Source organism: Myodes glareolus, chromosome 6 (assembly GCF_982192425.1).
Source record: "Myodes glareolus chromosome 6, mMyoGla1.1, whole genome shotgun sequence".
Taxonomy (NCBI): domain Eukaryota; kingdom Metazoa; phylum Chordata; class Mammalia; order Rodentia; family Cricetidae; genus Myodes; species Myodes glareolus.
Window position 1 is genome coordinate 30853317 of NC_142031.1, and position 13552 is coordinate 30866868.

General features: G+C 39.6%; 1 pseudogene; it reads left to right on the plus strand.

The window, feature by feature from the left end:
* Window positions 1-2518: 2518 nt before the first annotated feature.
* On the plus strand, window positions 2519-3375 carry LOC148121702 (ferritin light chain 1-like; annotated as a pseudogene).
* Window positions 3376-13552: the final 10177 nt, after the last annotated feature.

A 13552-nucleotide genomic window follows, 5' to 3' on the forward strand; every position in this document is an offset into this window, starting at 1 on the left:
TTCAAACCCTGATGTAGAAATTGCTACCTTTATTGATTGTTTGTTTATTTGTGTGTGTGTGTGTGTGTGAACATTCACCTTGTGGGTACAGGAGTATGAGAACACCTTTACTTTTGTCTGTGTAGAGGCAGAGAACGACCTCAAGTCAGGTCTCTTTCTGCTCCTCTCCAATTTACTTACTGAGCCAGGGTCCCCTACAGAACCCTAGGTCTCACCAACTTGGCTAGTATGGTGGATAGCTTTCCCCTAGTGGTCCTCTGTTCTGTTTCTGTTTTCCAATCACGTGGAGTACAGACCAGCTGTCATTCCCACCTGGGTTTAACTGGACGCAGTTCTAGTTCTCAATCATGAGCAGAAAGCCCTATTGACCAGTGAACCAGTCGTTTCATCAGCCTGGAACTCCTAGCATTTTTATGGTGTGAAACAAGGTGCTAACCAGGCATATTTATTCATGTTTTGACTTCAGAAGCAGTGGTCAAAATTCATTCTTACTTCCTTGAAGAGAAAGTGAGAAGCAAAGGTAAAGGTTGGATGGAGTCTTTCCACTGGTCACCTTTTCATATCTACGACATAGAAATAATCATACTATTCAATTTTAAACAAACATAAATGAATACGCCAGCTTCCAGTAGAGCTGGAAGATGGTGTTATTTGCTTCTAGAGGAAATCTTAGCAAGTAGGTAATTGGCATTTATATTTTAGGAGACTTAGAATTAAAGAGGTTAAACACAACATTAGCATCACATAAGATTGGTAAAGCCAGATCTTTAATGAATAATCCTTGGCCAATGTGGTAATTTGGAATAATTCAGTTAAAAAATTATTTCACCCTCATCAAATTCCATTCTAGGTTAGGGCTAGGGCTTGAGAATAAAACAGAAACAGAGATCTAGCAATGAAATTTGCAATAGCAGGATGTCACAAACATTGGTGATATACTGGCAAGAACAGGATGATAGGTGGACAGGCAGGGCTGGGCTGGGCTAGTAAGTGGATCAGATTGAGAAAACACTCTAAGGAGAAGACAGATTGAGTCCAGCAGAAGCTTAGAGAAACTGTTTCCAGCACTTGAAGCATAACCCTAAGAGAAAGTTCGGCTCTCAGACTCACAGAGTTCAATCTACTGACGCATGAGTTGATGACTACCCTTGCCGGGCTACTTAAGGAGGAAATGAGACGCCTTGTTTGCAAGGCCTGCAGGAATATCCTACATAATAAAGGAAATAGAAAGATATATGTACATGTTTTGATCATATTTTCAGTGGCTGGAAACAAGAGTACGGTCTGGGAAGGTAACTAGTTGGGAAAGTGCTTGCTTTGCAAGAGTGAAGACCAGAGTCAAATTCTCAGTGAACGTGTACTGTGTACTACTGTTTAAATTTCCGTATTTGCTATGCGTCTGTGTAAATTGTTGATCTCTTCTTGGTTTAGCTTCACTGCTTTTAGAATCTGGTCAATTTCCTTTAGCTTCTGTAACTTAATGGGGTATTAGTTTTTAAAACAATTCCTTATAAACTTCTGACTTTCTTCAGTACCTGCTGTGTGTATCGGTTTACATCTCTGAATCAGTAAATTGGGGTCTCCTCTTTTTCTTTGGTTAATAGAGCTAATGGTCTGTTCATCTTGCTTATCATTTTAAAAAACCAGCTCATTGATTCATTGATTCTTGGTATGTTTATCTTTGGAAATATGCTGTTAATTTCTGTTACTTTTGTATTATTATTTTATTGCTATTACTATTGAATTTGGATTTAGTTTGTTCTTGTTTTTCAAAACTGTGGAGTTGCAACATTAAGTGACATATTTGTGCATATAAAAGTACCTGGGCATTGTGGCAGGGATATGTAATCCCTGTTCTGAGTAGATAGAGACAGCCAGATCCCAGGCTCTGGGTGAATAGGTAGCCTAGGCTACTTGGAGAATTCCAGGCAAGTAAGAGACCTTATCTCAATAAACAAGTTTGGTGCTGAAGAAATACTTGGCAGTAAAGAACAGAACCAAGTTCCATCTCAGGATTGAGTTCATTGGTTCACTACTGCCTTCAGCTCTAAGGGATCTGACCTTTTTCTTCTGGATACCATGGCCATCTGCACCCATGTGCACATGCCCATACATACACATACACCTAATTAAAAAAAACAAATATTGTGAAAAATATTGTTTGTAGAAGCCTACGAACACCACAGCAGGCTTATCTGTGGCCATAAAACACAAATGCCCATTCACCTATGTCCACAAAGGAATATACACACACAGAGGTAGAAGGTTTTCTCTAAGTTAAATTTGTATTCTGGTTTAAATAAATAAAAGTCAGCAAATAACAGGGTAACAAGACAGTGAATATTGAACATGTAAATTGATAAAGGTAGGAAAATCAGGATGCTGTTACCTTAGTGAATATGAATATTAAGCAGTTAAATTGATAAAGGTAGGAAAATCAGGGTACTGCTTGCCTGGGTGGATCTGAATATTAAACATGTACATTGCTAAGAAAATCGGAGTGCTGGCAACCCTCGGAGATCCCGTGGATCTGTGTCTTGCTTCAACAGTGTTTGGACGAAACAGACCCGGGGCCTCCCTCTGTTAGCTTCCACTGCTCCTCATCTGCAGTTGCAGCCTCCGGGACCATCTCCTCGCCTCCTTCAGCTCCCAGGACCAGCCAGCACCATCTTTTTGCGGGTAGCTCCAGACTGAGTCTCAGCCATGACCTCCCAGTTTGGTCAGAATTATTCCACCGAAGTGGAGGCTGCCGCGAACAGCCTGGTCAACCTGCACCTGCGGGCCTCCTACACCTACCTCTCGCTGGGCTACTATTTTGATTGGGATGACGTGGCCCTGGAGGGTGTAGGCCACTTCTGCGAATTGGCCTAGGAGAAGCACGAGGGCGCCTAGTGTCTCCTCAAGTAGCAGAGCGATCGCGGAGGCCGTGCGCTTTTTCAGGATGTGCAGAAGCCTTCTCAGGATGAGTGGGGTAAAACCCAGGAGGCCATGGAAGCTGCCCTGGCCTTGGAGAAGAACTTGAACCAGGCCCTCTTGGATATTCATTCCCTGGGCTCTGCTCGCACAGATCCTCATCTCTGTGACTTCCTTGAAAACCATTTCCTAGATGAGGAGGTCAAGGTCATCAAGAAGATGGGCAACCACCTGACCAACCTCCGTAGGTTGGCTTCTGGGCCCCAGGCATCTCTGAACGAGTACCTCTTTGAGCGGCTCACTCTCAAGCATGACTAGGGGGCCTCTCCTTCCGAGGGGCTCCCACCTCTGCTCTGCACCAGCCAGCCTCAAGACCTTCACCCGAACCTCTTAAGAAGCCACTAGGCAGCTTTGTAACGCCCTGGAGCCCCTCTCAAGTCTTGGACGAAGTAAAAATAAAGCCTTTTGAAACAGCAAAAAAAAAAAAAAAAAAAAAAAAAAAAAAAAAAAAAAAAAAAAAAAAAAAAAATTGGGGTGCTGTCTGCCTAGGTGGATCTGTAAAGAAGAAAGAACTGAGTTTTCAGCTTTCATCGCTAGAAAAGATGCTGTGGTAAGGGTTTAAGTTCTTTGCATCTTCCCTCTGCACACTGCTGCTTTCCTTGACCTCGCAAAAGCCATTTGGTATCTGCTCATGATCTGTGAAAACAAGGGCAATGATCTCTCTCCACTCTGGATCCTTTGTGGTAATTTAGTGACTTTAATATCTCCCACCAACTACTATGCCCATTGCCTTTGTTCTCCAAGCTCACACCACTGACCTAATAATGGACCCGGTGACAGTCATGTCTATAGCCACTTGCAACAAAAGAGTCTCCCTAGCCCCATATTGCAGGATAATGAAGAGAAATTACACGTGGTTAGAGAGATGCAGCTGCCCAGGGAGGATCTGGGGACAGACTGAAAGGAACAGTCTCACTGATGTCCTTATAAATGTGCTCCTGGCCTAACGGGAGAGGAAGCATGCTTCCTAGTTCATTTTCCACATTAGTGTAATGAGAAGAAATAGACAAACTGCCAGAGGGTTCATCTGGCTAATGTTTCAGCAGGCAGACGTGGCACAGCTCCTGCTAAAAGGGGTTAAAGGTGAGCAAAAATATATATCATTAGAAGTTGCTTCTTCTGGCCCTTACAAAATAGCAGAGTAGTGCCAGGTTGGAGAGTGGGCTGGGGAGGACACTCGCCACTAAGAGTTCATTTCCTCTACCAGATTCTGATTTTTGGAAAAGATTTTATTGTATTGATACTCTGCTGTGTGGGATATGCCTGGCATGTCAAGCCTAGCATTATGCTTCATGTTGCTATAGATAGGTTCCTGGATGCTCAAATAAATACTCATTTTTGAAAATGCTCATTCTGCCTATTTTCAAAATTCAATAGTGAGGATTCATTTTATGTTTTTCAAGCTAAATAGCTACTCTTCAATATAAGGGGCATGTTTCCTTAGAACTTTGACAAGGAATAAATGAATGTAATACAAATATACAATAAAGACTTGTCCTTGCATGCAGACTAGAGAACTGCTGATTGTCAGCATGAATGCTCTGCAGTGCAGCCTTGGGGGTGACTAGGAAAGACTGGGCTTTTCACACTTTGCTCTGGAGCCCCACTGGGAATAGAGGTTTGTTATAAAGTCTTTCCAAGGTATCATCATTAGCTACTCTTGACAACAACTCCTCAGAATCGAAAAGTGAATTTGTCTTCTAGATGCTATGGTAGTGAGTTCAGTACAGAACACATCTGACCCCCAAATTAGTGGGGGTGATTAGTCATGGCAGGGTTTGTTCTAAGATATAAGATATATATCCGTTTACCAACAGTATTTCATTGTTTAAGTTCAAGAGCAAGGAAAAACATCAAACATTTGTATGTTTTGTTCTTTTAAATGGGGGAAATCTTGGACTGAACGATAGTAGTCCAAGTGCCTAAACATGCTTGCTACCAAACCTGAGTTTGACGCCTGGTGCCCATAAGGTAGAAGGAGAGAACTGACCCCTGCACCATGTCCGCTTACCTCCATATGCAGACCATAATCACACACACACACACACACACACACACACACACACACACGCATACAGACACACATACAAGGGTATATATGGATAACTCAAACAAAGGCAGGTGCATAACCACAAAACCAACCCTAGCCTGAATGACAGCTCATGAAAGCTGCACCCCTGCATGAATTGCAGGCAGCTCACATACTAAAGACTGGCCTCTTCCCAGCCATCCTTACTGCTGCTATGACGTCAGGTAGAGGAAAGACTATGTGAATACTCTAGGATTCAGGAGCTTCTGAGACTTGTTAGCTTTGTTCTCCTCCTAAGCTTTGTAAGTTTCCTACATTCTGAGTTAATGATGGCCTCCCAACAGGATAGTATAGTTCGTTTGGCAGACAATGCTATATACCAACTTATCTTAAACTTAAGTTTTGCTAGCAATCTGTTTTATGATATGACTGTGTTTCGTCTGACACATTCCTGGCATTGACCATCACTGGTTTTCTGTACCATGTCCTTATCTTAGGGAAAGAAGGAGATAAAGATACAAGCATTTGACAAGCAATTGTGATTGAATGCACACTCCACAGTGCACATTGTTGAAATTCACCAATTTATGCTCCATAAGAAATAACTGGAGAGAGTACATACCATTTTCATCTATTTGGGTCTGGGTTATCTCACTCAGAAAAGCGTTTTCTGTTTACATCCATTTGCATGAAAAATTCAAAATGTCATTGTTTTTTTACCCCTGAGTAAAACTCTAAAGTGTATATGTTCCACACTATCTTTAACCATTCTTCTATTGAGGGGCACCTAGGTTGTTTCCAGGTTCTGGCTATTACAAATAGTGCTGCTATGAACATAGTTGGACAAATACTTTTGTAGTATGATAGGGCATCTCTTGGGTATATTCCCAAGAGTGGAATTGCTGGGTCATGAGGTAGGTTGACTCCCAGTTTCCTGAAAAATCGCCACACTGATTTCCAAAGTGGCTGCACAAGTTTGTATTCCCACCAACAATGGATGAGGGTTCCCCTTACAGCTCCCAAGGTCCAAATGAGGAGCAGAAGAAGGGAGAACATGAGCAAGGAAGTCAGGATCATGAGGGGTGCATCCACCCACTGAGACTGGTGAGACTGATCTAAGTGGGAGCTCACCAAGGCCAGCTGGACTGGGACTGATGGAGCATGTGATCAAACCGGACTCTCTGAATGTGGCTGTCAATGAAGGCTGACTGAGAAGTCAAGGACAAGACACTGGGTTTTGATTCTACTGCATGGACTGACTTTGTGGGAGCCTGGTTTGTTTGGATGCTCACCTTTCTAGACCTGTATGGAGGGGGGAGGACCTTGGACTTCCCACAGGGCAGAGAACCCTGACTGCTCTTAGGACTGGAGAGGGAGGGAGAAGAGGAGAGGGGAAGGGAAAAGGGATGTGGGGAGGAGGTGGAAATTTTTAATAAATGAATAAATTTTAAAAAAGAAAACTAAAAATAAAGAAATAACTGGAAAGCCACTTTAGGGATAACTACATATAAAACCTATAGTAAATTGGTCCACAAATGATACCACCTCACTTCTTTCAGCATAGCAGTAGAATACATAAATACACAAATATCTTTGAACAAGGTGGTAGAAGTTTCCATTGTTTGACTAGGTCTTTAATATAATCTGGTATGCTGACATTGTTAGGTAGAAGACAGACATGGAATGGATCTGTAAAAGGGTGTATTCAAGACAACCTGAGCACTGGATTCTATTTGTACAACAATTTAACCTATTATAAACCCTGACCCAGATATCATTGTGAGAAAAAATAAATAATATGTTTTACTTAATCTTAGCTCAGTTGAGACAGGATGTCTTCACCGATATCTAGTGTGATCCCTCCATGAAATCATGAGTGGTCATAAAAGGGGCAAAACTTTTTGGAACCAATTATGTTTATGAATATTCATTAAATTGAGGTAAAATTAAGAATCAGCTTATGTTTAGATCAGCATTCAAGGCAGAGAAGGAGTGATTCAGCAGAATGCAGTACCAAAAAACAATGATTGTGCCTGATCTGTGGATGACCTTGGACCATCATCTGATGCTTTTAGAATGCACTTTTACTTCAATAAATTGGCATTTTCACAAAAAACTCTTCTCAATGAGGATTCAAGGAGAACTCACACACACACACACACACACACACACACACACACGCATGTACACACATGCACACGCATTCAAACACACTCACACACACATTCTCTAGAACACTACAAGTGAAAAAAAACAGTGTATAAATGGGTGATTGTGTCAGAAAAGTTTTCAGCTACACTCATAAAAAGAAGTGGGTATTATTACAAGCAGGAGTAGGGATAGCTTAGTTGGAAATAGTTCTAGATTCTAGAAATTCTACAAAAAAAGTCATATAGAGAGACAAGAACAAAGACAAGACAACATTTTAATTTAATTTATTTATTTTTAAAAACAGGATCTCACTGTGTAGACGAGGTTGGCCTGAACTCCTTACATACACAATGCTGGTCTAGACTCAGAGATCTACATCTTCTACCTCCAGAGTATTGGCACTACAGTCATGTGCTGATTCTTGATTCTTAGTTTCCCTCTTTGAAAATCCTGTATTCATACACCTGGCATGTCCACATTGTAAAAATATGCTATATTTGACTTTGAACTGGAGGTCTGAATTTTATCAAGGGGAAGTTACTAAATGTGAAAGTCTCATCTCACATTAAAATTTGTCTTATCTTCAAATAATGTTTCATAACACCTCACTCCATCACTGAACACTGAAGTTTCTAAGATATAAAGTCATAGTAGTGTAATTAATTGCATTTTCAGTTTCAGGTATAGTGAGTTTATTTGTTGAGTCAAATATAGCCTTGTATTGATTGTCCAGAAGATTAAGAATATAAGTCCTGAGGCTGGAGAGATGGAGCAGGGGTTAGGATCACTGGCGAAGGTTCGGATTTGGTTCTGACCAAGAGGATCTCAGATCCTCTCCTGGCTTTGTCAGCAAAGCATGTGTGGAAATGCATTCAGGAAAAAAGACAAAAAATAATTGAATAAATTAATTAATAAAATTAATAAATAAATCTTTTAAAGGGTGGAATACCGACAATGGCCTGAAAACTGCCAGGCCTTTGTAGTAGCATCTCAATTTGCAGAAGGGCACTTTACTCAGAAACATCCTACCTGTCTTTACAAAGGATTATTTCTTTTGAGGTGGACCAAGATTCTCTTAGTACAGGAGCTGCAACTGCAGCTAATTGCATTTCGTTGTGGCGTAGACTTGTGTGAACTGGGCAGGAAGTGTTTTGTGGGGTTTTTTTCTTTGTTTTGTTTTGACTAGAAGAGGCTTCTAAAGGATCTCGGTTTGCCTGATAATTGAACTCGTACAGAAACAGACCTATGCGGAGTGACGCTGGTGGAGGGCGACTTTATTTCTGGAAGCCGGGAAACATTCTCATAAGAGCTCCGGTGGAACGATGTGGTTGGAAGAAACTGCAATCTGGGGTCTTCTATTTCTTTTAGTCCTCATGTTGGGCTTGTAATGCCCAGGGGATAGCAGCAGGAGGTGGGGCCTTTGACAGGTACTAAGGTAAAGACAGCAGATCCCTCTTTCTGAGAATAGTGTCTCTGTGAGAAAAGGTAACTCAGATCTCCCCTATCCGTCCCACTACATTGTTTGGAAAGAGAAAATGTCTGTCTTGAGGAGGTGGACCTGCAGTGGACAGATCATCTGCAAGCAGGTTGGTCTTAGACCCGTAGTTTCCAGATGGGATTCTGCTATATCAGCCTGGGTAGACTCAGATGCAAAGGTTCCCTTTTTCTTGTTTTTGTTTCGATGGAGTCTCAAGCAGTCTCAGTTTATACTATTACTGACTCTTCTAAAGAGCTCAAATGCATAGTTTATGCAGGGCTGAGAAACACATTCAAGGCTTCCTGTGCAATGGAAACATTCTACCCACTGAGCCTTAGCCCTGGGTCCTAAATTTTTATTGTCAGTTACTCCAAAACTGTTCACATATTGAACATGTAGAAAAAAAGTAAAGCAGAAATCATGCACCTATAAATTAATATTAAAATTTTTTATTTCATGGAAAAGCATAATGGATGAGAAGTATCTATAAAATAAGTGTGCTATTTTCTCACGAATAATTGTCTTATGTTATATGAGTCTTCAAAGTGTTATGGAGGTGAAGTTATGGATAAACAAAAAAACATCCTTAACTATGGCCTAATATGAAAAAATATAAACAGGAGTAACTTTACATTATAAAGGTTTTAATTAAAAATAAATCTGTTTACTGAAAAGAAATTAGACCAAAATCTTGACAAGTTTTATAGATATTAAGCCATACAAACCTGTAGGATGAAACTCACAAGTGAAGAAGCAGCAAAACTTACTAAAGTTCTTGGAAATAGGACTGATTGATTATAATTTCCTAAATAAGTGGATATAAAATTATAGTTCTCATTTGTTCTTTCTTTTGTTAATTCTGCACAAATATGAAGGAAAAATTTATCACTGTTAATTAAATTGGTATGGCTATAAGGCATCTGTGTTGAGTTTTTCCTAAATAGCTCAGTTTTCCAGGCCTTGCCAAATGGAGTCATCCCTGCAGTGAATAACACGTGAAAATTTCCTTCCTTGTGTCCAAAAACTAAGTTACATGTTTAAATCCCTTATAACTCATATGTTGATGGAAATAACATTGATAGATGTTTATTGCAGTGTCTCTATATGTTAAGTCCTGTGGTTTGCATTCACTATATTTCCTCCTTACTTAGTGCACTCACATTGTGAGTAGGCCCTTTTAAAGTCTTCATTTTAGGCACTGACTGGAGAGATGACTCAGCCACAGAACACTTGCTGCTCTTTCAGAGACTGTTTTCAATTCTATGTGCCCACATTGGGTGGCTCAGAACTTTCTGTCACTTTATAGAAGATTCTTCACCCTCTCTGGACTTCAAAAGTGTCAAGCACACACTTGGTGTACATATATACATGTAGGTACTCACATAAAAAAATAAAAACAAATGCTTAAAAAAAGTGGTTTACATAAAAGACTTCATGTTTGGCAGTCATGGAATGGGATAGGGGTTTGTGTGATCTCCAACTGTAGAGCCTATTTCTGCCGTCAGTGTAATTACTTCAACACATTCTGAATACTTGTCAACCCCTCTATTACCTACAGACTCAGCCATGTTTTGTCTTATTTGTTTAATGATTGATGGTGTTAAATGGAACAGCATCGGAAATCTTGTTAACAACAAGATATATTAAATCTATTACTTTTCCTTGATCTCGGAAGTCAGTCTGACATATAAGGAAATTAGATTAATCTGACATGATTCATTCTTTATAGAGTCTTGTTTATTACTCCCCAGTACGAGCTAGCTGATGCTCATCTAGCTGTGGCCAATTGATTTTTGATGAATAAACTTGATCTTCTTTTTTCTCTCTTGCATTAAAATTTCACAAATATGTGCTAATGCCTTTTGGTCCCTCTTGTGGTTTGGAGGATGGATACAAATGTACATAACCACACTGCACTAAATTAGAATTAGAATTAGAATTCTAATTAAATTAGAATTCTTCTAATTTAGTTTCTTATTTCTCTCTAATTTTAGAAGTTATACATATATTCATTAAATTAATATCATCTTCAAGAGACACTGTTGGTAAATTGGGATCAACAGAAGAGAGCACATAAAATTAAGATCCACATTCCCAACCATTTACTTATTACTACTCTGACTGAAATGTAACATTGTTTTTCTTTATAAAATACTGCTTTAATGGTGCTTTATAATAAAGGCAGATATATAAAATATATTAAAAATTTCATTTCTCAAATATTTGCCTGACATTTGAATCCTTCAGCAATTTTAATGCGAAGAAACAAGGGTAACGAGGCTTACTTTTGAGATCCCAAGCTAACTGTATAAAGGTGTGCTTGTAGCTGAGGCTGACAAGCTAAGTGTGGTCCCTGGGATGCAGTGGATGAAGGTAGACACAATTCTAGTAAAGACTGGTCCAGCATCCACAGTCAAGCATTCAGGATATAGTTTCCATTTGGTCTGTAGGTAATCCCTTTCCACTCCACTCTGCAGGCTTCAATCTGTTAGTCAGCACCCTCGAGAAACTCTCAACTTGGCAGCAAGAAAAATTTCCTAAATCAGGAAAGTAATGTAAGCTGGAAGTGTTTGCCACAGAACTATTTGGGCATTTAATACTCTTTATTGAGTTACTAAAAATTCTGATTTGCTTATTTAAATTTCTGATTGTATCCTATTATAATACTTACAGTTTTCAACTTTCAAAGGAAAATATCTTTTAATATGGTTTTTCATAGATTTATTTTACGTGTATGGCTGCATGCATATGTGTGTACCATGTGAGGGTAGTGCTCCCAGATGACAGAAGAGGGTATCCGAAGCCCTGCAACAGGAGTTACAGGTGATTATGAGCTGCCAAGTGGACACTAGGAACTGAATTCGGGTCCTCTGGAAGAGCATCAATTGCTCGTAACCACTATTAATCTCTTCAGCTTACCCTGCTACTTTCTCTCTCCCTCCCCCCCCTCTCCCCCCCCCCCCTCTCTCTCTCTCTCTCTCTCTCTCTCTCTCTCTTTGTGTGTGTGTGTGTTATTTTGTGAAGGCACAACCAGAGATCAGGAGATGGCATTAGACCCCTGGAGCTGGAATCAAAGGTTGACAGGTTCTGAGTTTTCATATATGGGTCCTAGGAACTGAACTTGGACCCTCTGAGAGAGCAGCCCTTACTCTTAACCTGAGCCATTTTTCCAGCTCCATGTTTATTTTCTAATGCTCAAAAGAATATACTACTGCTGTTTGCTTCTGCTGAAAAGAAAGTGTAGAAAATGGTATTAGATGATTTATTATGTCCCCCTTCCTCTGGCAGCTATAAATTTTTATTTAAGTTGTTTCCTACAGTTCCAGATATTTTTTAACCAATTTTTCTAATTTTGTAATTTTTTTCTCAAAGAAATGGTGAAAATTGTAAGAAACTTTATACATTTTCCACACTTGGGTTTCTTAGTGTTAAATGAACTTCTTCGAGCTGTCAATGGTATCAACTCATAGTAGAATTAAGATAATTTTCATTATAAATAGGCACAGTTTACTGTAATTATTTAGTGATTTCCATGGTGGGATTCAATAAAACTTGAATAATAATAGATAAATATAATTAATAATAAATGTAAGTCAATATGGTGACGGAGTTCTACTTCTTGTTCTTGGATGATAAACATTCTCAGATTCCCATTGTCAAAGGCTGGGTCACCAGTCTAGCGTGTTCTTGGATGTGATGAACCCTTCAGGAGGCAGAGCCTTGAGGAAGAATGTCAGGACATTGGCCATACTGTTTCATGGGACCTTGGGACTTCTGCCTTTTCTTCTCTCTTTGCTTCTTGACTACTATGAAGCAAACATCCCTCTCCACTTGTTTTCCCACTGTGATGCACTGTGATGCCATCCTCTCTGGGCAACATGGATATAAAACCTTAGATCGAAATCCCTGAGAATATGAGAGAAATATGCATTTCTCTACTTAAGCTGCCTTGTCTTAACTTGTTCATCTCAATTCTGCAAAGCTTGCTGGTGGATGGGTGATAAAAATATTAATTAGTCATGTGAAGAGGAAGGACTGAAGAGATAGTTCAGTCAAGCAAAGGAAGCTGAGTTTGATCCTCATAACCCAAGTAAAGAAGTTGGACATGGAGGAAGCTTATGCTTCAGCTCAGGCTGGTGAGCTGGAGACAGGAGAGACCATGAGACTCTCTGGTCAGTCGTCAGTTATGTTTAGTTAACAAGTTTCATGTCTTCAACATTTTAAGAAGCATTTGTACCAGATGTTACCCTCTGGCCTTCACATCCATGCACGTCCCACAATCATGTACCTGTGCATCCAGAAATAACCACACATTTGTACACACCTCACATCAATAACAATAAAGGAGAAACACAAACCATGTCTAGAGTTTATTAATATTTCATTAACAATGATACCAGTGTATCTCTTACTATACTAATACAAAGATAATATTAATAGATGAGCAGATAGACAAACCATTTCATCATTTTCATATATTTTTGTTAAACCTATTAATGTTTACATACATTTGTTAGAGGAATGTGAACTTGCTGAAAAACACAGACAAATTGCTGAACTTCAACAGAGTGACGAATTTTTGGAAAGAATATTTACTTGAGAATTGCTCTAAAGTGAGGGATCCTGGGGTGCTGTAAAGTCTTGAGCCAGGTTGTCTAGACTTTGTAACAAAGTTTCCCATGCTTCCGATTAATCTCTACATAGTCAGTGATTCAAATATGGACTTTATACCACAAAAGAAAAGAAAATTGGCATTTCAATATTTTCTCTTCCTTCCATTTCAATTCTCTGATTTTGAATTTTCTGTTTTTTGTATGTTCTGGAATGATATTTTGCATATTATCCGGGCTTTTTGTTGTCATTGAAATTACACCTCTTTCTGCAGACTTCTTTTCTTCATTCCGTACTTCCTAGGAGTGAGC